Consider the following 23,746-nt stretch of genomic DNA (forward strand, 5'->3'; position numbering starts at 1 on the left):
ACTAACAAAAGCTCTGTTTTATCCATCCCTAGTTTTGAAGTGACAAACTATAAGGAAGGTAGCTAGCCAACACCATCAACTATCAGATAATACATATAAAGTTCTGTAAACTTAGTATCCTCATTTAAAACAGGCTTAAATGAGAATGAATCTATTTTGAAGTAAAAAACAAAAAATGTTTCTAAAACCATAACTAAAAATAATTTTAGTAAAAACCAAAGAGTAACATTTCTTTAAATCTTTTTCCTTGCCAAGCTGCATAAAAACAGTAAAACCCACACACTGATAGCTTTTATTATAAAACATGTAATGTTCAGAAACTTCAAACTGAAAATTTATTTTTATCTCTATGAACAGAAGAAACTTTGAATGGCGGACCTCTACAAGGTAATATAGTGCACAAAACATACAACGCAACATACCCACATGCTTTCTTATCTTGACCATAACTTACTTTTGTAAAGAACAACGACAATCTTTCTGAAAACCTTCATAAAGTTCATATTGTCATAACAGTACTCTTGGATCTTGAGGAGCAATGCAATCTCTGCCTTGGCACCTTGGGTGAAAGCTGCCAACAGAGCACTGTACTTCTTCAGGTGTTTCAAGGCTTGTTCAGCAACCAATTCTTCTTTTTTATTCCACTCAACAGCAGCCATTAATGTTTTCCATACCTGAATGAAAAATTCTGAATTTAGTTTTACAAAGATCAATTTGCTATGTTAAAAGCAATGACCAATATTTTTCAGTCCAAATGATGTGTTTTTATAAGTGATCCAGTATGCTTCAAACAATCTACAATACTTAATTACTTAATAGTAAAATAATCAATTTCAGCAATGTTTAAATGTTCCTTTAATTAGTTCCTAATTTCTTCAATTTTTCATTTAAAATGCTATCTCTTACTCATGGCTTTTACTTTTAGCTTCAAAATGTAAACTGTTAAATTAATTCAATTTGCAGTTATCAAGAGAACTCCTTCTCACCATAATGTCAATTTAAGCTTATTGTAAACAAACTAATTACTTATTTAAGTGTGAAATCTGAAGACTTTATAAAATTACTAAAAGTATTTTTTATGAATAAAACACAACAGAACAAAAACAACTTTTACAATATAAAAAAAAACTTATAACCTATATTATGAGATGCATCAATATCTCAACAATGGACTATCGCTGCATCCACCGAGAAAATCAAGCCACTGATTTCTGCACTCTAAATCCAAAGACTGTTAAGATGTCATCAGCAGACATCTTAACAGAAAATCTTGTTGAAAACGAGCCAATCTTATAAAGGTGACAAAAAACACTAATAAAACTATACAGCAAATATGGGTATACAAATGTAAAACAATTATCAAACTCACCAAGACTGCTAATTCATTTTCAGGTAGGTTGTGTTTGTTTTGGTAATCTTTCAATAAAAACAAAATCTGAATAAAATAAATTAACAATATCAAAATGCAATACATTTCATATGTTAATACAAATCACCTGCTACTAAACTAAGCTAAATAAGAAAACTATATTATTCTGCCTGTGAAAATCATGAAATTTAACTTCAAAATATACAAGGGCCAACATAATTTTCTTAAATCACATCAAATGCTTGGATTATTTTCATAACTCACCTACTTTAAAATATATGAAATAAATCATACCAAGAACTTCAGTTAATTTCAAGTGGCAAAAGAATGATTATGTGAAACAAATAACCCATAGCAGAAGTTTTAACAGACAAACTGTTACACAGCTCTTTCAAATGTGGTTAATTTCACTACCAAAAAGAACAGTTAAAGATTAGATAATTACAAAAAAAAATCAATGTTAAGAAGAATATCATGCATTTAAACTGAATGTTTCAGTTTGGAACTTCTTGAATGTTTCTACAAATCTGTCATTATGAATTTATTTAGTTATAATAACTTAATTTCATGAAAAACAACAGGAGAAACAAATATTTGACCAAGTTCTTAGCAACAATAGTTATAGTAATTTTACTCAGTTCTCAAAGTAAAGTTACACCCTTAAATAATATATCTGAGGATTATCTGATTTATGGAAATTGAGCTATAAAGTACCAAAAATTTCAAGGAAACTTTTTCTAATTTTATAATTTTGTGGCAGATAAAAATATTTACTAAAATATATCTTATCTGAATAATCCATTAGTTAATCTTCGCCTCTACTAGAGTTATATCACGTTTAAACAAATGATCTGCTTGTCAAAACTGTAATTTTCTACACTCATTAAGTTTAATGTGGTACTCAAAATTACAGTACAAATTGCTACCCGTCTCTGGGTATTTATTCATGCTGTTCAATTTAAAGTTGCAATAAACTTCGCATTCAATTTATAAATTTCATGCACAAACATAGATATATACATGCAAACTATATCATTTATTCAGAAAATAATTCCATCTGATTATTCAAGATCTTTTTCTTCAAAATCAGTAAATTCATCATAAAATTCTACTCAGTAAGTCATCCTATTAGTTAGTTGCCTTTGAAAAGTTCTCAGTTGAAATACAAGTGCCAGCAGTTACACATCTTTCTATTTACCATTTATCCAAATGATACTTATATTACAATTTCCCATTACGTATTAAAACCAACAAGAGGTGAATGAGCTACAAATTACTCTAAATATGATTAGATCTATTTATATCCATTCAAGGTTTGAAATAATAACTTTGAATATGAAAATATATTTATCTGTCAGTAAAATAAACTACATCTCAAAATATTAAACACATACCTCTCAACAACGGAGCATCACTCTTAAGAAGAGGGGCAACCTGTTGCTGCAGGTCTTTCTTCACAGAACTACTCTGATGGACCTTCTGTTCAAATTACAGATATCACAAAACTGAAATTGTTTTATTTTTTAAATAGACAGGTTGCACCAATAAGTCAAATACTAAACAACTTAAAAACTGTTTTTGACTTACATTTACCATTAAAGTTTAACAAACAATTTTTATACTTATATTCTCATATACCTTTATCATGCTTGTTATCCATTAAGATTAATTTGTATATGAAATAAAATGAATCACAAATGAATATCAGAATAGTTTCTCATCCTTCATCCAGAAAACATGTATATGTATATATATTATACATATATATTAAAAATAACAAAACAAGTGGTCAGAAGGACCAACTTGGATTACACTGCATGTGGAAATACTCATTCCCTATTCATTTTACAGTATAATGAATAAAGTATTTTAACAACAAAGTAAACGCTACAGATGTGGCTATATACATTAAACCTAAATATTATATAAATCATCAATGTACAGTAAAGTGAAAATTTAAAAACATAATACAAATTTGTTACTCTACCACAACTGCAATACTGATGAAAAAGATTCCACTTATCACTTTTAATGGTTTTATTTAAAGTTTTTACAACTGTAATTTATACTACTGGAACATTAATTCCTGTATAAAGAAGTAATAAATCAAAACAGGAACCCATTAACTATTTCCCATAAGAATTAACTTGATCCATTGTCATAATTCACATAGATGTTCAAAGCTTGTGTAACATATAGACTAATTTTACTTGCATATTATTAGAATAATCCAAGAACTTTTAGTTACATTTGTTAAAATATATATAACAAACATGGATTTCTAGTTACCACTTTATGTTCAAGCTCTTTCACTAGAGTGAAAAATTCACTCTTATTCTATATCACATTAAGTCTCAGAAATTTGGATATACATAAAAAATTTGCATACTTTTCAATGTGTTTTTATAACATAAAAAACACTATGTTATAACAGACTGTCTCAAAATTACTATACTTTACCCAACTCATTAAATACATTACAAGTAGGTTCAAAATATCCGTTAGTTGTTTAGTGCAGCAAAACCATGATCACACAAGACATTTCTATCAAGTGAATACTCTTTTTACTAAATTTAAAAAATATTATAAGTTTGATACCGAGAACCTCCTACGTATGTCTGTTAATCATGCAAATGTGATTAGCAGTAAGCTCAAAAACTCAGTGAAAGAGGAAGGGATCTCTCTCAAGTGAGATTGACAAATTTGATATCTTACCAAACAAAGATAAAAGAATCAAATTTTAGATTTTTGCTTGTAATCATGTATAGTTTGTGTTTATAATGCATTAGAAACTGCAGCACCTTATTTTAGAAATTAGAAAATTCTGATGTATAAAATTAACTCTCACTATGAGCTCGGTTGATTTGATAGTTTCTGACCCCAAATTGACCTTTAAGAGTTTTCACACTATAATTTCTAAAATTTTCATGTATCTTCAAGAAATCTGGCAAGCTTTCAGTAAATGATACAAGATTTTTGTATACAACAAATCAGAAGTTTTAATCAAGTGTTGTTGCTTGTCTGAGTAATAATTACAATTTAGGGAGTAGTTTACACTAAATCCCATACTTCTCAGAGAAATGATAAATAAATTACAGGAAAGGAAATAAATACCTAGAGAACAAATGTCCATAATTCTCATAACAGAGAATACGTTGGAAATACTTCCTTTTAAAATTAAGAACTCATACAATATTAAAAGTTGATATTTTAACTATATTTTAATGTCAAATTTACTCATACACCATGATGATAAAATACTTTAATTAAATGTTGATTGTAACTCTCTTAAAAGTCATGATGTGCACACTTCGGCCTGCCTGTGGCAAGAGGGTTAACCATTTTGCAACAGTCTTGATATAATATACACAAGTTCATATAAACATCAGCACACAAAGTATTCATACTACAACTTCTTATGCAGTTTGTATGTCTTCACAAAATTTAGTAGACTTTTAAGTAACGATTACAAGCTTTTTGTACACAAAACCAGATTTTTAATGATTTTTTTTTCTAAAGATTTGTTTGTAAAAATAGAGTCCATTTCATTACCAGTCCAAGTGCAAAGTGATTTCATGTCATAATATTTATGCATTTGTGTAATCTCTGAAAACCTAAATACATTCTAAATGTTTATTTTCAATATGACTTAAGATTTTGTCTGTTATTTTCTCTGCCTTAACTATGTGGAATCTGTCAATTTGCTGACCTCATAACAATCATAAAAATTAATAAACAAATATAAATTATGCTTTACTTCATGCTAGAAGGATTACAAATTATAATATGAAAAACAAATGTTAAGCCTAACTAGCTTAAGTTAAACTTTTCATAAAATATAGAACAATAAATAAAGAAGTAAAGCAAACAATCATCTCTTAACTACAACCTTTTGAACTCTTATTAGTGCCGGACATAGATTGCTAAGCTTTTTAAATTCCACATGCAGAGGATATGAAACAAAACAGTTTTTAGGTTTTATACATACATAGTTGAATAATCAAAAAATAGTGCATTACTATATCAATGGCATAGAAATCAACAATAATTTATCGAGCTTTATAACTAAGTTGAATTTAGGCCTAAAAAAATATGAAACTTGAAGCAGACTCAAGACACAACCTACCTCCTTGAAATATTGGTTCAAAAGAATATGGTAGCCTTTTAACAGATTAAAATGGCAGAAAAATCATAAGGGAGAGATTCTAAGCTGTTGATTGGTTATTCACATGTCATATATATATATTGAAGTATATATAAGGGACTGTTTCCAAAGATGGAAAGAAGTGAACAGGGCCACTGTGTCTGATACAGTACATAAGCCATATCTCAGCAAAAGTACAACATATGAGGTTTTTATTTTATATTTGAGCTTCACAATATCGGTAATTTGAGTTTCTAATTTTATGAAACTATATACTTAGTATTTTGATATCACAAATATCAACTTTTAACCAGTACTGCATTCAACATACCACATAACTCTCAAAAATCAATATTAAAGTGTATTCTTTTAATATTCACTTTTAAATTAAAAAATTAATCTATAATATTAAAATTTTATACCAAACTCATTGACACAAGTTCATAAAATAGAAGTTCAATAACATTTCGAATGCAAGTCAACATTTGCAATGCAACGGACTTTGACTACTGATCTCTCATGAAAAGGTTAAGAACTCAAACATAATACATGACATAGAAAATTGAAGTTTTAGACATTTTAATTTCTACTTGAAATTAAGAAAAAAACCTTAAATATTATAAATTTGTATTATAAACTACATTTTCATACAAAGTTCACTATTATACATTGATCATAAAATTAAATTTTGGATGTAAAACTATATATGACAAACATTTTGACCCATTCAACACAAAAATGTGTTAAACTGTCATTTTCAGAAAATACACTGATTGAGTCTTACTTTTTCTTTGAGCAGCAGCATAAATAAACTCAAAATATTAAATCTAAATACTTCAAAATTAACAACTGTGTTATATACTTTAAAAACAAAGCTACTGACCAGATACTCCAAGAGTGAGCTCATTCCGTGATTCTTAAAAGTTTCTGAAAATATCTCTGGTGTTCTACGGCTTGTCGGAAAAAACTCCTGTTAGGTACATCAAAATTTCTTTTAGACTAAGTGTTCCAAGAATTCAGAATTAAAAAAAAAATTAATATTTTTGAATAAATAAAAACTAATTAAGCTTTAAAACTTAAAATGTATTATTACAAATTAAAACATAAAAACATCTTTAAAAACACAAAAAGGTCAACTTTGGGTTTGGTGTTTTTCTGTATCTTTAAATATTTCATGCTTAAAAACCACCTGACTAAAAAATGAGGAATAATAAATTACTATTAAAGGCCCTTTGATGAAAATAAAAATTAAATCACAAATAATGAAACAAAAAATTCACTTTTCACAAAAAGCATAAACTTGTTTTGAAATGTATAAGATATACATACAACCATTTCAATCCTATAGTTTGTTATTTTTAAAATTTTGCACAAACTACACGAGAACTATCTGCACTCACCATCCCTAATTTAGCAGTACAAGACCAGAGGAAAGTCACTTACTAATCATTGTCACTTCTTGGGATACTCTTTTTACCAACAAATAGTAAGACTGACTGTTACACTATAACATACCCATGGCTGAATGGACAAACATGTTTAGTGTGATGTGGATTTGAACCTGCAACCCTCAAATTATGAGTTGAGTTCCCTAACTACATGACCATGTCAGGCCATAATCCTAGAGTTCTAATCCATAATTCAAAGCACAGATAAAGTGGAAATTTATCATTCTTTAATATATTGTTTAAGCAGTAACTACCTGTTGCAGAAAAGCCACAAGAGTAGATAATGGCATTTCTAAAGTCTTCAGATCAGAGTGTGCAAACTGTTACAGGTCTTTTATAGTAAGTTGATGGATTGTGGAGAACATGTTCTGATTAGTTTTTTTTATCCATGATTCTGATTTGTGGAAAGACTACATGAGAATTCAGCCTGTAAATAACATTGGTTGAATCCACATTCAGCGAGTCCACCACTCACAATCAGAGATAGAGATTCAGGATTAGAGATAAGCAACCTATGACTATCATTGGTTGAATTCACTTGCAGCCATTCCACTAATCAGAACAAGTCCTCCAACATCCCAAAATACAATAAAAGACCTGCAACAGTTTATACACCCTGATCTGAAGACAGAAAATGGAAGACTTTTGAAAGATCATCACCTATGCTTTTTTTTTTTTTTTCTACAACAAATAGTTGCTGCTAATTACAGTATACTCACCATAGAAACTTACTAGCCCACCAACATACTCTACAAATTTTTAGTATTACAAATGATAACAAAACTAATATATTTAATCCTACAGCCATCAGCACTTTTTTAAAATTTCTTTCTGCATATTTACCTTGTTACATTCAAAATTTAATTAAACCACTTTAGTTAAATATATACTAATGAAATTAACATTATAATGTATGTGAAAATTTGAATCCTTATGCTATCTAAATTATAATTATAATGCAAAATAAAAAACAAATCCTCAATAGCTGAAGCAATTGAAATTTCTATAGCTAGAATTAGAAAACATTAATCTGCAAGACCTTGCACATGGCCAAGTACCTCCCAAGTCCAAAACTGTAATTAGACCTCAAACTGGACAAAAGAAAATGAAGTATGAGTTGAAAGTTTGCACCTAAAAAACTCAAAACCATTTACAAGCTGTTATGCCATAGCTTTAAAAAAAAACACACATTTTAAGCACTTCAAGTAACAAAAAAAACTAAGCAAAATTACCATAAGTCTTATCTCTAGTCCAGCCTTACGAAGTGCTGTCCAAAGAGTGGGAGCATCTTTCTCTGCTAACCAGGTCTTAAAAAAATCCAGTAAAAACTCCAGGGCAATACCTAAGAAAAAATTTATAATACTGAGAATACTAGATACTAGTGATGTTCCATAACAGTAAAGATTAATATTAATAATAATAAACCTCTGCAATACAATTCTTCCCCCAACAAGCATATATATTTTTATAACAGGTTAAACTTACCATCTTTTATTAGGTGATCTTGCAGACAACTGATCAGTGCAACACTGGGAACAAGACCACTACCAATCAATATGGATGTAACTGTTGCAAGTTTAGTTCTCTCAGAAGGAGAAAAGGCTTTCAGGAAGACAAGCACCTAAAACACAAAATTCACCAGGTCAACCACATTCTGAAACACTAATTTCCTGTTTTCACTTTTTTAAAATAGCAAATATGCTTCTTTTCTAACTTCATATCCTATGTTTAAGCAGATGATTCCAAGACCTATTTTGATGACTTTGACTGATGAGTGTCAGTTTTACAACTTTCAATTGCTCTTACAAGTACACCTACACATAGTCAAGTAGCTTATGGTCAACACTGCTGAAAATAATAGTATTTATTCATATGCTAGAGAAGTTCTAGACAAAGTACCCCCTCCCCTGCTTTTATAGAATCCTTGTGCTGCATGTTTGTTAGTGCAAAGTATAGGTAGCATGTTGCCAACCCTAACTCAAAACCACCGAGTTACACAAACTTCAATGTTCAAACGCTTCTGAAGTTGCCTGAATCGTGTAAGTTCAACAAATGTTTTGAATCTTTCTTATGATCCCAAAATCTGTAAAATACTCATTTTCTTGAATAACTTCCAACTTTTAGAAGTATCTAGTAAAAAATTTCTACATAATTTACACAATATATATTACATTAAATAAAATACTGTTTCTAGCCTCATCCACATGAAACTCAGTTACAAAGAACAATTGCAAACATGATATAATACCTTTGTCAACACAAAGTTGACCTAAGAAGATCAAAACGTTGTTCTCTACTTTAAGTTTTAATACCCATACTAGCTGTCTTGAGATACATAATACCTCATGCTTTTCTATTGTTAAAAGCTATAATGTAGTTAGTTCTTGCACTCAATAAATTAAGTACTGGATTTAACAACTGTAACTTCTTAAGCATGGGTTTCATTGACTCCATTTTTAAACCCCTTCTGTACATGTTATCAAGTTACATTCAAAATTTAATATGAAAGTATTTTAACGAAATTACTATTAAGTATGTTTTAACTTAAAAGTTTTATTCCTTTATTTTGAAATAACATTTAAAATAGCAATTAAACTGCTGGTTTTTGTTGCCAAGTGAACCACTTACATTCAAAAGTCTAACCTTTACGAGTTATTATACATGATACTGAGAAAATAAAGACTGCCAGCAAAGAAGGTCAAATTAAAGTTCCACCTGTCTTTCATCAAGATCTGGAAAATTTCCAAGAATTTTTCAATGGAGTTTTACATACTAACATTTTAAAAGCTTAAGATCAGCCACGCCTACTTGCAAAGTTGTTAAAAGATGACAGTTTATAGTTAATTTACATGCTTCCAACTAATAAAAAGAGATTTCACACTATTCACTTACAGCCTTAAGCAACTTCTGCAAGAGTATGAATCTGTAGCAAGAGATAGAAAACAGGCTTTGTCCATTGTTTTCTTGAAATGTATCAAGTGTGTGGCAAATGTACGAGTGTGCTAAACAGATTGCACTTAGGTTCTACATTTATATTCTTAGTTATGTGTTATTTGTGTTTATGAATGGATATTTGAAAACTTGATATAGTTTGACTTGTAGAAATGTCTAAGCAAGCACTAGTGAAAGATTTTGTGGGCAACCTTTGCCTTGTAATAACCAGGGGATCACACTGGCATACCTGCATCAAGAATAAAAGACAAAGAACTGGAAAGGAAAATTAAAAATAAACTATAAGTGAAAAGATAATTACATGAAATTAATTACTCATATGTCAAAAACAGAATGATACAAAGTGCTCTTGGAACATTTAAAAAATATGTACGTATTTCTGTTTATTAAATTTACACATTTCATTTCACTGCATGTTGATTGTAATATCTACAGTTAATGATATAATAGAGAAAATGGAAAATAATAATTTTTATTAAAAGGCATTTGATATTCATTTAGGAGGTTCTACAGATTATACAGATAATATAGTATTTTTATACTGAAAATGAAAATCACACTGCTTGTGAACTATTCAGAGTGAGTGCAGTTAACTATGTTAAATAACAAATGTTTTATTATAAATAGTAGAAAAAATCAAATTTTTCTAAAAACTACATAATCTTAGGAAGATACAAGACAATCTTAAAAGTATTTAATCAAACAGTTTCATTTTTATAAAGAACTTTCACGAGAGTTACATATTAAGTGTGTCATAGGAACTGTGTTAAATATATCCCAAAGTGTGCTAATACAGAAAAATGATTATTCTAAAAGCAACTTTTGTTTTCACTTTCACTTTTAATGAAAAAATAAAGTTTCCAAAGAACTGAGTAAATAGCACATGTGAAGTCATTACAAGAGAGCTTTGCTAATGAAATAAATGAAAATGCATCTGACACAGTCAAATATCAAATTGAAAGCATTGAATATTCAATTTATAAAAACCAAAATGGACAGTGTGGGATGTTGCATTACACACTTTCAGGTAGAATTCTCAAAACAAAGTAACTTATAAGATTCTACGATGTTTCTGATTGTTCAAGGTCATTGTTAGTACATGTAAAGAAATTTATTATAAACAAGCCTATGAGTAATGTTTAGCAATAAATTAAAATCTAATAAGATAACAAAACTTTCTTAGTTGAAAAAAATATAAAATATTTAACTCTTTTACCTTCTTGAATTCATCCTCTAGTGTCTTTTCCAGATACTTGTACCGACGAATTAATTTTGTAATAAGCTACAAAAATGAGAAAATTTTCACTCTAATAAAAGTGATAATAAATATTGTTGATATTATCTAAAAGCATTAAAATTACCATTTAAAAACATATGTTTAGTATTACTTTCTAATATTTCCAGTACTTATTTGCTTTTGTAAAACACATTAAAGAAATTAAAAACTAAAACTCACATCAATGACAAACACTAACTGAAGTAGGCAGGTAACAATTCAAATTACTGATAATTTTTACTCCCACTACATGTACCTAGTTAAAATATGGAAGATTGTCCCCACTGCAGAAGTAAATTTTATGATAATAATAAGTGACGGTCTCTGTTACTACTCGTATTCCTTACAAACAAAATTACTAGTCTGAGAGACCAGAAAATGAGAGGTCTTTAAAAAAAATCTTCTTGCAGTAATTAAATAAAAAGTGAGATGCATATACAATTACTGTAATTTGAGCTTTATTTTTGATATGTACACTAACGAAACCAAAGTTTAGTAGCAAAATTAATAGTTTAATCTTACATTTCACGTAACAGAAGTAATGATCTTAAGGGTGTGGAATTCATATCACCCATACACCCAAAAACAAACACATTTCACAGTTCTCCTTTGTCCATTGAACAAGTAATTTATTTTTACTTTTATTATTCATACTTCATCCATTCTATTCCTATAAGAGCACTTCAGGTAGACTTCTAGACAGATATGTTATGTTAGTTCCCATGAATTCAGAACTGCAAAGTTTAGCAAATACATACAAACACTTAAGTGTGCAGCTCTAAACCTCAAATGAAAACTACATGCACAGATCCCTCTAATTCACAAACACTCAGTCACATGTACAGTAACAAACATTGTTTCTGTATGGAGTAAAAGAAGTGCAATAATCTTTGAATGCCAGCTCTAGGATGAGTGTGTGTGTTTTTCTTATAGCAAAGCCACATCGGGCTATCTGCTGAGCCCATGGAGGGAAATCAAACCCCTAATTTTAGCGTTGTAAATCCGTAGACTTACTACTGTACTAGCGTGGGGCTCTCTAGGGTGAATATATAAACCTTCAAACCGTTTCTGTGTATATCACACAACCATGATTTCTTTATATGTTTTCACATGAAGTGTTCTACATGTGGTGTTGCAAACTCCTAAGGATTAAATGTTCAAACCATAAATTACACAAATACAGAACTCTGATGCAAACACCATATATCATTCCAGAAAAACTGAGCTGGTGCTGAGACAATGTATTCATGAATTTATACCATCTGGAATAAAAAGGACTATGGATAAGAAGTGTTTGGTTCAAAAATAAGACAGTAAAATTTGAAATAAATAATAAAACTAGACAATGTAGGCTTTGCTATATCATTTTTAATAGTTTTATCTCATAAATAACTCACTTTTGACTTCATAGCATTTTTTGTAAGAGCTATAGAGAAATAAAATTATTTTGGCAAGACTGGATAAACAGCAATTGCATCTAGATTTTGTATAAGTGTGCTTTGTGGGATAAGGCAAGTAAAATTTTTAAAGACAAATTATTTTGAACATTTTCATCACTGATGAATAAGTTTAAAGAATTGAACTGATTAGTGATATGACCAGGATTTCATAAATGAATATAATTATCTTGATTCTTAACATAATGTCAATGCTAGAATTGTTAATGTGAAACCACAAGTTATACATAATAATTAGAAAAAGGCCTTTCTGAAAAAAGCCACTCTTGATGGTTAAGTCCAGCAATATAGGTCTTGAATTTATCTTGGGACACAAATTAAGGATGCTACTCCCTGCAAGTATTTCTCCAAAACAAGACAGCCTGACTTATACTTAGCCTAGCAAATTATACACCCAGTCAGCTACTAGTGAGATAATAATTGGTTGAACAAATTTTAATTTTTTACGCCACAGCAGCATGTTAAAACCCAAACATTTTTATGAATACATCTTTTTGCTAAATGTAGAGAATTCAATAGGTATATCGTGAGATATAGAGGTTCCTTTGTTACTGATGCTCGAGAAGGATGACATCTCTCACTGACTACTATTCAACAAGGTTATGGCCCACCCAGTGGTTATTACAATCTGGAATTTTCCCTCTCTGATGCTATTTTCAAAAACCATCTTATATTTGTAACTTCTCTTCACTGGGCCTTCCACCATCTTGAATGTGGAATTCTGGCTCTTTGTGGTGTAGAGAAATAAATATTGTTTCTGTAGTTACCTGAAAATGTATTTCAAACAGATAACTGCCTTTCAGCACCACCTCCCACTCTTTCTCCCCATTTCTGGTGTTTAGATTGCCTTATCAAGAAAAAGCCTGTGTTGACTTCCAAGTGACCATGGACATTATTGCATATGGAGGATGTACTAACCTCCCATTGGCTGGCACAATATACACTGACATATGCACAGGTAGGAACATTGTTCAAGGCCTAAAACATGCAAAAGAATTTACAAATCAGTGCATGTCAGATAAAAGCTATTTATAGTACAGACTAGGAAGTTGCACTTTTGAGGGAGGGGGTATTTTTAAGACTACTTTCATAATTACTTCTGCTGGTAAAACACAACAGATTGACTAATTAAATTGCTTGTATAGTTTTCCCTCACTCTGACGTTTTCATGACTAATTTTTATCTGTATTTCCTTTAAACTTGAAATAATGTAGTGAAATATATGTAAAGTGGCACACACTTCATGCACACGTATTCACTGGATTACAATCTCAATTTTTATAAGCTATAGTATATTGATTCACTAGTTCTATGCATCTGAAGTACTAAAATTTGTGGCACACTGTAATGTACCAAACAATCCTGCATTCATTCAAGTATGTTATTTTCAGGAAATTTTTGATTATTGTGAACAGAAACATAATATTTCTGAAAATTACCAGTCAATTCTTTTATTCACACAGTTTAAAGGGTTGAATGAAAAAATAACTGCATCAGTCCCATCAAAGTCCAACAAAAATTTACATCTGTATAATACCAACATTTTTATTAAAAAAATGACATTTCAGTATTACCTATCTACCACTAAAACAAAATTTTTGTTATATTAATGGCATGAATAGATACATATAAGGGAGAGTTCTTATATCAGACTAATATTTTTTTCTCATGATATTATAAAAACATGTAGTTTCAAGAAGTCTTGATAGAAAATCCCTATAACATGAGTGCTTTCTGAGAGGTGGACCTTTTTTCTTCAGGAGCAAATTAGAAATGATAATGTTATTGAATGGGTGATGTGCATAAAGGGAGTTTAGTAACCTCATGAAAGTCATCCTGTTTTTGAGGAAATGTCTATTTCTCTATGTACTGTTGTCAGCATCTCATCAAATGGTTGATTAAAAAAATTATATCCATATACATCAGAACAATCCAACAAGAAAAGTACACATACATTGTAACAACATTTTTATTAAAAAATCAAAATTTTAGTATTGCCTAACTATCAATAAAATGACCTGATTCATACCATATAACACATAGCATGTTAAACATTAAAGACAGATTTAAAAAAAAATGTTTTAAATATCCTAAGATATAAAGGTGAAAAATAAGTCTTACTTTACCTGGGCATAACCTTTCAGAGACTCCAAGTTGTTTTCTGCTGAGAATACACAGACATCAGTACGTAATGGTTTACTTGTGTCAACATCATCAACAATAGTGCCACCCGGTGCTATAATCAAAAAGTAAGTTTTATTGAAGTACACGCAGCTATCTATATAAAAATACATACATACAATCTATAACAATGATTTGAAATCTACAAAAATTAATTTGTCTTCCCTTTCCACTTGAGAAAACAAATGAGCCTCAACAAGTGCAAAGGCATTTAGTAACACTGCAAATACTATGAATCATTTGTTATACATATATGTTTTTACTTAATATCATGTTTTAAGAAAAACAAATAAAAATTAAACATTTACATGTAAGTATTAATAATATAAATACATGGTCATAAGCAACTGAATACTCTGTACATCTATACCAACACATTCCAGCCATCCCAGGTAGATAAAAAAACAACATCCAAATACATACCAAGTTTATCAGATTGGCTCAGACTTTATACAGAGCTTTATCATAAATACGTTCTCATTTTTTACTATTTTAGACAATTCTTGATGCAACCAAAATTCTGGTATTTTTGACACAAACTTATTTGCTATCAACTGTATCATACTAAAGTGTCAGATAAACAGTCTAATGGCAAGAGTAATGATTCATTAATAACGCTATGTACCACAAATGTTGTTCCTGGATAGTATGTGTTATTTCTTAATTGCTCATGTTGTAAAAGTACAGAAAATGACCATTATTCCCTTCAAACTTTGCTTTTGTGACCTGGATAATGAAATTTAGAAATTAACCTATTTTCTATATAAAAACGGGTAAATTTGTACATTTTCATTTACATAAGGTCTGAATAAAACAACATATGAATCAAGATTTATATGTATTTATACTAAAGTTATACAAAAATGTTTAGAAGTGACTACTTTTTCAAGATTTGAGACTGAAATGTAAATCACTTTCACGTTTCAGCCCCTAAATATAGTCTCCCGTCATGTTTTCATTATACGATCTCAGCTCACAAAAACAAAATTTGAAAAGAAAAATAGGTCTTTTCCATTTATTTTAGGCATAAGCAATTGGGAAATAACACTTCTGCCCAGGAACAAGAAAACATTTTGTTATATAATAACATAATTGACAACTTTGTACTTCAGCTTCTGACAATAAATATAGGAAATAGATGTGAAAAAGTTAGAAATATAAAATCATGGTCAATACCAAAGTGGATAGAACAAAACTATTCATTTTATTTAGCATTTTTAAATCTTTAAAGTTTTGTGGTGGTTAGGAGAGCAGCACAGTTAACATTTTACTAAACAGATAATGTCGTTCTAATAATACTTACCTCTGCTGACACCATAACTATAACTATTCTTCAACATACAGGGTTTTGGCTTTGCCCATCTAAGCATAGGATTTTTTCTCACTTTGCTCCAATCTTTTACACTCAAATGCCTTTGATGACATTCTCTCCACCAACATCAATGCACCCTCAATGCTGGTACTGTATAAAAGCAACTCATACAGATAATGTTATAATTTTTTAAAGACAGGCACCACCCCAGTCACAAATACCAGCTCTAAGTGGAGAAGAAAAGCAGGAGATTGTCAGTGAAGGCAACCATTATTGGAAAAACATTTTCAATTAAGAAAAATGTTAACTTTCAAAACATAATTATCATCCATTGAAATTAAACCTCAAATTTCACACTGAGAAGGTGGACAGGCCAGCTAGGGCATTATCCATACATAAAGCATCTGCATAGATCAAGGATGCACCAAAATAATGGTACCTGAATGGAACAATGGCACTACATCCAGAACAGGTATGCTCTTCACCCAGAGTGCAGTTCTTGCATCAAGGGTAGAAGCAGTGAGTGATCATCACTATAGTTGAATTCCAACCACATAGGTAAGGTTCCACAATTTGGGGTTGGAATTAAGGAGTCTTAATTTGGCATTTGGATCACATGTTGGATATAGAAATATGTGATCAAATCCAAACCTACACCCATAGAATGAAACATTCCAAATCATTGGAATCGCATCAAGAAAGTAAGCAACACTGAAGTGGACAAACTTTAATCTCAACTGGAAATGTTCAAAAAGGCAACACCCCAGATTCAAAATGATAAGATAGTGTATGCCTTACTAAACCACAAAAACATTACTATTCTGGTCTAAAATTATGAACATTCACACTAACTCTCCAAACAAGTGAGCAAAAAGAATTCCACTTGCCCTCCAGAGTTACAGAAATGACATGAAACACTATGGTGAACCAAGGACTCGAGATGGGACCACTTTGCATTTAGAATTAGGATGACAGAGTGGACTTCCCCCTACAAACAATATACTATAATGGCTACTGATCAAAAAGAAGAGCCAAGCATCCCTGTTGTGCAGAGTTCCAGTGAGTGAATGTGTCAATAATAGGAGTCCCAAACTGAGAAAAATCACCAGAAAATCTCACACTGGAGTAGCAGCATCCATTTGATCAGGAAAATAAGGTGTGGTTGAAACAGGTGAGCTGCTATTAAATTCATCACCCCAGGATTATGGTAAGCCAGGGGGCTAATATGATGGGAGAGAGCCCAGTAGAGAATATCCAAAGTTAAACAATAAGGCTCCCTGAGAATGTGTGCCCCATCAAAGGGAAATGTAAGACACCACTGTGAGATTGAGTATATAAGTCATGACAATTTACCTCTTTCACAGATCTAGACCTTGAACCATAGTTCAATGGACAACAAGAAATTCTACATTATTAATGTGAAAGTGATGAATCTCAAGACAAGGAAGTGGTACAGGAACACCAATTGTAGTACTGTTACAATCCAACCACCACTCAAAATCTGATATGTTATTCCTGATTAGGAAGATTGGATGATCCAGTGAATCAATTTCTGATCCAATGGTCATGCAGCAAACATTGAAGGGACCACATAAGAGCCTGTCCCAAAGGAATCAAGAGGTTCAAGTGATGCCTACATCCCAAAAGATAGCGAACCATCCATGCAGTAGGAGGAGACATAAGATCGTAACTGCCTGTTCCACAGCCTAGAAATGGATGGGAGTCAGCTGAGCTCTGCTTAAAACTGTATTGAAAAAAACACCCTGAGAGACAACATGTTGAGTTGGTAATAGAATGTAGTTCTTGGCTTTAATAAAAACCAGGCATCACATAACTGAGGAGAAAATCTCTCAGCATGAACAGCAATATCTGGTGAGAGAGGAAAAACAAATAATGGTGAGTGCACAGAGCCAAAGTTTGAAGATGATGAGAGAAAGCTCTTACTTACCACTCTGCAGAAGGCATACGGTGTAGAGACTATTCCAAATGGCAGAGGCCTGAACTACCAAACCTTGTGCACAAAACGTGGGTATCAGCAGGATGACTTTGCTATGGGAATGCAACAATAAGTATCTGTAACATCAAACTTGATAATCCATAGACCTGGTGAAAAATGCCAACATAGATTGAGAAAGGACTCTGTCATGAAAACAGGACTTAAAAATTGGTTGTAAAGAGATAGATCAATGACCAGCAACCAGTAAACAGTCTTTTTGTGCACAACAAATAACCAGAAATAAAATCCTAGAAGAAAAGGATCAACTCTCTCCATAGCCCCATTTATCAATAATTCCCTGACTGCCTTGAAATGAAGGTCCACACTTACTGGATCGTTTGGAAGTGGAAATATCACAGACTGAGACGATAACAGAGGAGATGCACTGAAATGAATGACCAGACCTGTTGCCAGAACCCAAAGGATCCATGGATCTGGGATGAATGAATTCCAGATGGCCAGAAAATGGTGTAGCCTTACTCCCACAGACCTCACCCACATTAAGATAATCACTGACACAGTTTACTATGGTCAGTCCAAGTGGAGGAGCTGCAAAGATAAAGATGATACCTGTTTTGAACACCAACAGCTTGAGGAATAAAAGCCAGGGTCAGGACACACAACAAGCACTCGTGCCTTCAATACTAGCAGAAGTCAATGATGACAAGGAAGAATGCAAATGGGCAACATCAATCTGTGATTCCAACACCTTTAGGATACCCACAAACATCAAGGGATGAAAAATAGAAGCCACATGTAATTTACAGAGGGCTACAGCAGGTAGACAAACATCCTCCAGTAAGAGATCTCTACCCAATTAATCCCAACAACATACAAGAAAGAGCAGAAGTTGATAAATGGACCAGGGTGGAAGCCAACAAAAGACCCAATTCATCCTCAAACTGCTTTGGGAAATGCTGATAAGCTTCTCACAAAATAAGTAGAAAAGATAAATATCGAAAAACAGTAATGAGAGTCAATCAAATCCAAAACAATTGTGATATATTCATAGTGATCACAGGGTCTAGTCTGAAACCCCACATATCCAAAAGAGGATCAAGTCTTTATAAATATACATTCTCCTGGTGGCAGTAAGGCAAAGCATGCTGTTCAGACAAACATGGGAGATAAGACATAGCTATCCAATCACATAACTGAGTAGAAAATCTCTCAGCATGAACAGCAATATCTGATAAGAGAGGAAAAACAAAATATTTGCCCTCAGAACTTTCTGCCATCAAGGAGGGAGTAGATTTATAGGTGACTGGAGAAAACCAAACTTAGCACACTTGATTAACTAAATGAAGTAAAGGAACAGTAGGTGGTTAGTCCAAGTTGAGCTCATGAGAAGCCAATCTGGTAAACAAGAGCACACTGGAAGAAGCAAGTCCAAATTCTCTCCAAACCATCCTGAATAATCTACAAAAGCTGTTTCAAAATACCTGAGAGAGACACCTCTGGACCAATTACATCTCCATCTCATGGTGGATCACATGGCAGACAACCTCAACTGAGAGTATCCCCCCCCTATATATGTTGAGACACATTAGATATTAGAGGTGGAATATACAGGATGGCCAATCAGCCTCCAAGCTGGAAATAATAGCCTGCAAATACATGCCTGGAAATAATGCTTTCCAATTTTTCTAAATAAATAATATTAAATAACACAATATAACAAAATCCATTTGGTGATGCTAAAATTGTCATAGCAGCACATTTGTAGAGGAACCCTCATCTAAACCCTCATGTCAAGAGAAAGTCAATGATATCTGAATGAGATGGTTATATAGAGTACCAACATAGAGGACACACTGATGTAAGTGAAGAGGATATTGCCAAAGGCATTTGAGTGGGGAATAAAAAGTGAAGCTTGGGAGGAAATATCCAATGCTTAGATGGGCAACGTTGAAATCCTGGAGGTAAAAAAATGGTTATTGTGTCAGCGGGTAGTATTTGCTGACCATGTACAGAGTAGAGGAAATAAAATACAAAAGTTCTGCTGAAAAAAGTTTAATATTTATTTAAAAGGTTTCTGATATTATACAAATGAAACAAAAGTTTTCAGATGAAGGAAAGCATTTCTAATCTTAGCATGAAAATCACTTTACATTAGAGAAGTCAACACTTTAACAAAATATATTCAAGGGTAAATTTTTAGTGAAAGTACTTATTTAAAATTCTGATTTTTTTGCCTATGAAAAACTTGTAATGTTTACTAAAAGCTTGCAAAATATTGTGAAGATACACAAAACGTTAAAAGTTATAGAACAGAAATTGATAGTTACTAATCAAATGATTGGTGTAATGCACCAAATCAGTAGCAAAAGAGCTACTGACAAAACAATTTTAATGAACATTAATATCTCAAGTTGTCTAAAATACAATCAAAAATTGTTGTACAATATAATATGGTGCCTAACATATTCAATAAATTTATCCCCTTATGGTGAAGTTTAGTTAATATAATGGTCAATGCTGATATCAGAATATTTTATAATTTAGTTACTTAGACAATTCCCCCTTTCTTATTATGAGGATAAAGAACATCAGTTATAATTCTACACTAAAATTAATAAACTATTAACATCAAAGAACTTGTTACATGTATCAAAACCAGTTTACTGTATTCTTACTTTGAAATGTCCTCTTCTCTAAATCTATAGTCAAGTTCCTTACTAAAATATATTCAACTGTCTCACAAACAGAGAAAAAAACAAATCAATTGTTAATAGTTTAAAAAGAGCACTTAGTATGAGTAAGAACCCAAAACTTGTGTAGAAAAAATATATACTTTGCACTTTTTTCAAGAACTGAAAGACTGTCTACTACAAGTTTTCATTCACACATAAATACCAGAGTGCTTTAGAGTATATGCTATTTTTAACCTCTTACATTAAATAGCCTTACAGCAATAAGATGACATGAGTAAAAATTCCAACATTAAAGAGCTCCTGACATAAAACTGTTTACTCACAACAATAAACTTATGCCAGAGACTAAACTTTTATAATGTATTCAGGTCCATATAGTGCTCTCTTTCAAATGAACACACTTGTTTCTTGTTTAATGAATCAATAATAAATACCTGTACCCTGCACCAATACTGTGTTCCATGCCATTTTAACAAAGTTAACATTTCCAACAGATACTCACCACTTCTCACATTTAGCTTCTCTGATTCTAACTAGCTGTGAGAGGAGATTACACATACTGGAAATTAGTATTACACTTTCTTAGCAAATACTATTCATATGTGAAGGTGTCTTATTACAAGTGTTCCTCAAACCAATATAAAGTATATCAATTAAAAAATTAAAATAAAAGCAATATCATTTTTTATTTAAATTATTTACAGCAATTTTATCCTAATATTCAAATTCAATAAAAACATAGCTGAGAAAATTCAAACTCAAAAACCTGACTGTTTTATTAATTCACAAGTATTTGGCATTTATTGAGTGTTTTGATTAGTCAGAACTACAATAAAACATTTCCTATCAAAACAAATGTAACCAAGCCAGCTGCACTGAGAAATGTTCTTTAATAGTTACATATCCAGATAGCAACTAGTGCAGTTTGATAGAAATACAAAAAAATTAATAACGAATATTAGTATAATGAAATAGATAAGCATTAATACATTTTTGTGAAGGAAGTAATTTTTATGCTTAAAAATTAATTTAAAAAATGCAATTCAGTAATTAATTAGCTGCCTATACTTTAAGACTGATATAGCAACAAACACACACCAGCTGTACATTGATTGTTAGATGAATTCAGAGAAATTTCAAAAATATCTTTTAGTTACTTCCAATTTTAAAATTCTCTGGGTATAGCTGCTCATAGACATTACGATTAGGCTAAAAAAATATAGCATGAAATAGTTTTTACCTACATATGTACAAGTTCATAAAACACTCCTGAAGCCAAGAATTCTATGCATTATAAAGTATTTCAATTTCTAATTGAGTACCAAGTACAATCTAGATAAAACATTTACTTCAACTCAACGAGTGATTATTTCAAATGATTTTTTATGCAGGTTATTCTAAAAGCTATTTTAACAGTAATGACCTTTACTAAATGCAGTATTAAGCCTAATATTATTTGTAAAAATAGCCCAAGTTCATGTTTTCAGAGACAATTTGTTTTTCAAACAAATGTAATTAAGGCAATCCATTCTTCAAAGTATTTAACATTTTATTTTGCAATCACTATTGTGGTCCAACTGGAATTACTGAGATGAAAAGATATGAAAGGCTGGTAATATCTCTCAGCATTGCAACAAAGTTTCAAAAAATTCAACATATATAAAAAGGCAGTAACCTCAGAAGTACTATTCTTTTATCTTTAAAAGAAAGTCTCACCTAGATGGCCCCCAGCCAGTAATATATCAAAAAGAACTTCTCCGTAACGCCTATAATCAAGCTTATATCCAGCAGTATCCAGGAATTTATAAACAGCATCTAAGTTAGGTCCAGCCTCATTAAGACCTTGCAGAATAGCATCTCGAAATCCTGAAGGATCATATTTCTCTTTTTCATCTTCAAAAAAGATACAAAGAGAAACTCAACATAACTTTATACTCACATGATAAATATATTGAAAATTTATAAAACAACATATGACTAAGATAAAGCTCTTATAAGAGTATTTTTGTGAACATTAATGTTTGTATCTGAACCTTACTTTTATATACAATTTAATAGACTGAATACACACTTAAATTTATTTCAGAAATGAATTAAATTTAGGTTTCTGCAAGTTTTATTCACAAGTTACTTTAAACAACTGGGAGTTTATTCTAAAGGATTACCGATTTGTTAGTGTTTAAAAACTAACCTCTTTTTCTAGTTTTGATGCGTTGACCTGATAGTGTCGGTTTTTCTACTTTCTGATTCATACAAATGCAGCTGCAGAAAAGAAATCATCTCTAAGTAAATATACATGCTAAAGAAGTACACACAAAAGTTAATGTTATCTTTATTTCCAAAATTGAAAACAATGTTATATTATCAAGTAAAATAGCATACAAAAAATAACAAAAACATAGGTTAATGTATTCTACTAATAACTTCTATAACAAAACCAAAAAAAGCAATAATCAGCCATCACATCACAAATCATAATTTAACAATGCCTTTACAGAGGGCTAAAATGTGTCAAATTTTTAACAATTAAGTGCAACTGAACTTTATATATCTAAATTATTATTCTTTTCATCCATACAGCACTGGTTAATACACATACTTTAAATTTTTCATTTTCACAAATTTTTGCTCAGAAAACAAAATTATATCTAAGTATCTGTTCCATCTAAGTAAACAAGTTTGTGTGATACTTATTCTCAACTAATGAAAATAATTCATCACATATTTAACATATCACACTGATTACAATTAGAAGAGTTGCTGAGCTATTTATGTAATTTTTATATTTAACCCTTTCACTACTGCTAAAACACATGTCACAAGTCTTCTACCCCCAACACTGTTAATGACAAGACAAATGTTTCCCATTGTCATTCATGATGTATGAAAAGTAAAATGAATTGGAAACTATTTAGTAGCATCCTACACAATGTTGACATAACTTCCCTTTATGTTTT

At 31.0% G+C, this 23,746-nt stretch overlaps 1 pseudogene across 1 annotated transcript in view; it reads right to left on the reverse strand.

Moving 5' to 3' along the window:
• Positions 1-23,746, reverse strand: part of LOC143225655 (eIF5-mimic protein 2-like) — a 36,970-nt pseudogene that overhangs the window by 7,472 nt on the left and 5,752 nt on the right. Inside the window, exons 2-11 of the transcript XR_013013975.1 lie at positions 22,981-23,051; positions 22,506-22,682; positions 14,773-14,882; positions 11,130-11,195; positions 8,447-8,582; positions 8,194-8,303; positions 6,397-6,483; positions 2,741-2,848; positions 1,370-1,435; positions 455-674 (exon numbers count right to left, since the gene is read on the reverse strand). The product of XR_013013975.1 is annotated as an eIF5-mimic protein 2-like (transcript). The remainder of the gene's footprint in view (positions 1-454; positions 675-1,369; positions 1,436-2,740; positions 2,849-6,396; positions 6,484-8,193; positions 8,304-8,446; positions 8,583-11,129; positions 11,196-14,772; positions 14,883-22,505; positions 22,683-22,980; positions 23,052-23,746) is intronic.

The sequence above is a fragment of the Tachypleus tridentatus genome, chromosome 9 (assembly GCF_004210375.1).
Source record: "Tachypleus tridentatus isolate NWPU-2018 chromosome 9, ASM421037v1, whole genome shotgun sequence".
Classification (NCBI taxonomy): domain Eukaryota; kingdom Metazoa; phylum Arthropoda; class Merostomata; order Xiphosura; family Limulidae; genus Tachypleus; species Tachypleus tridentatus.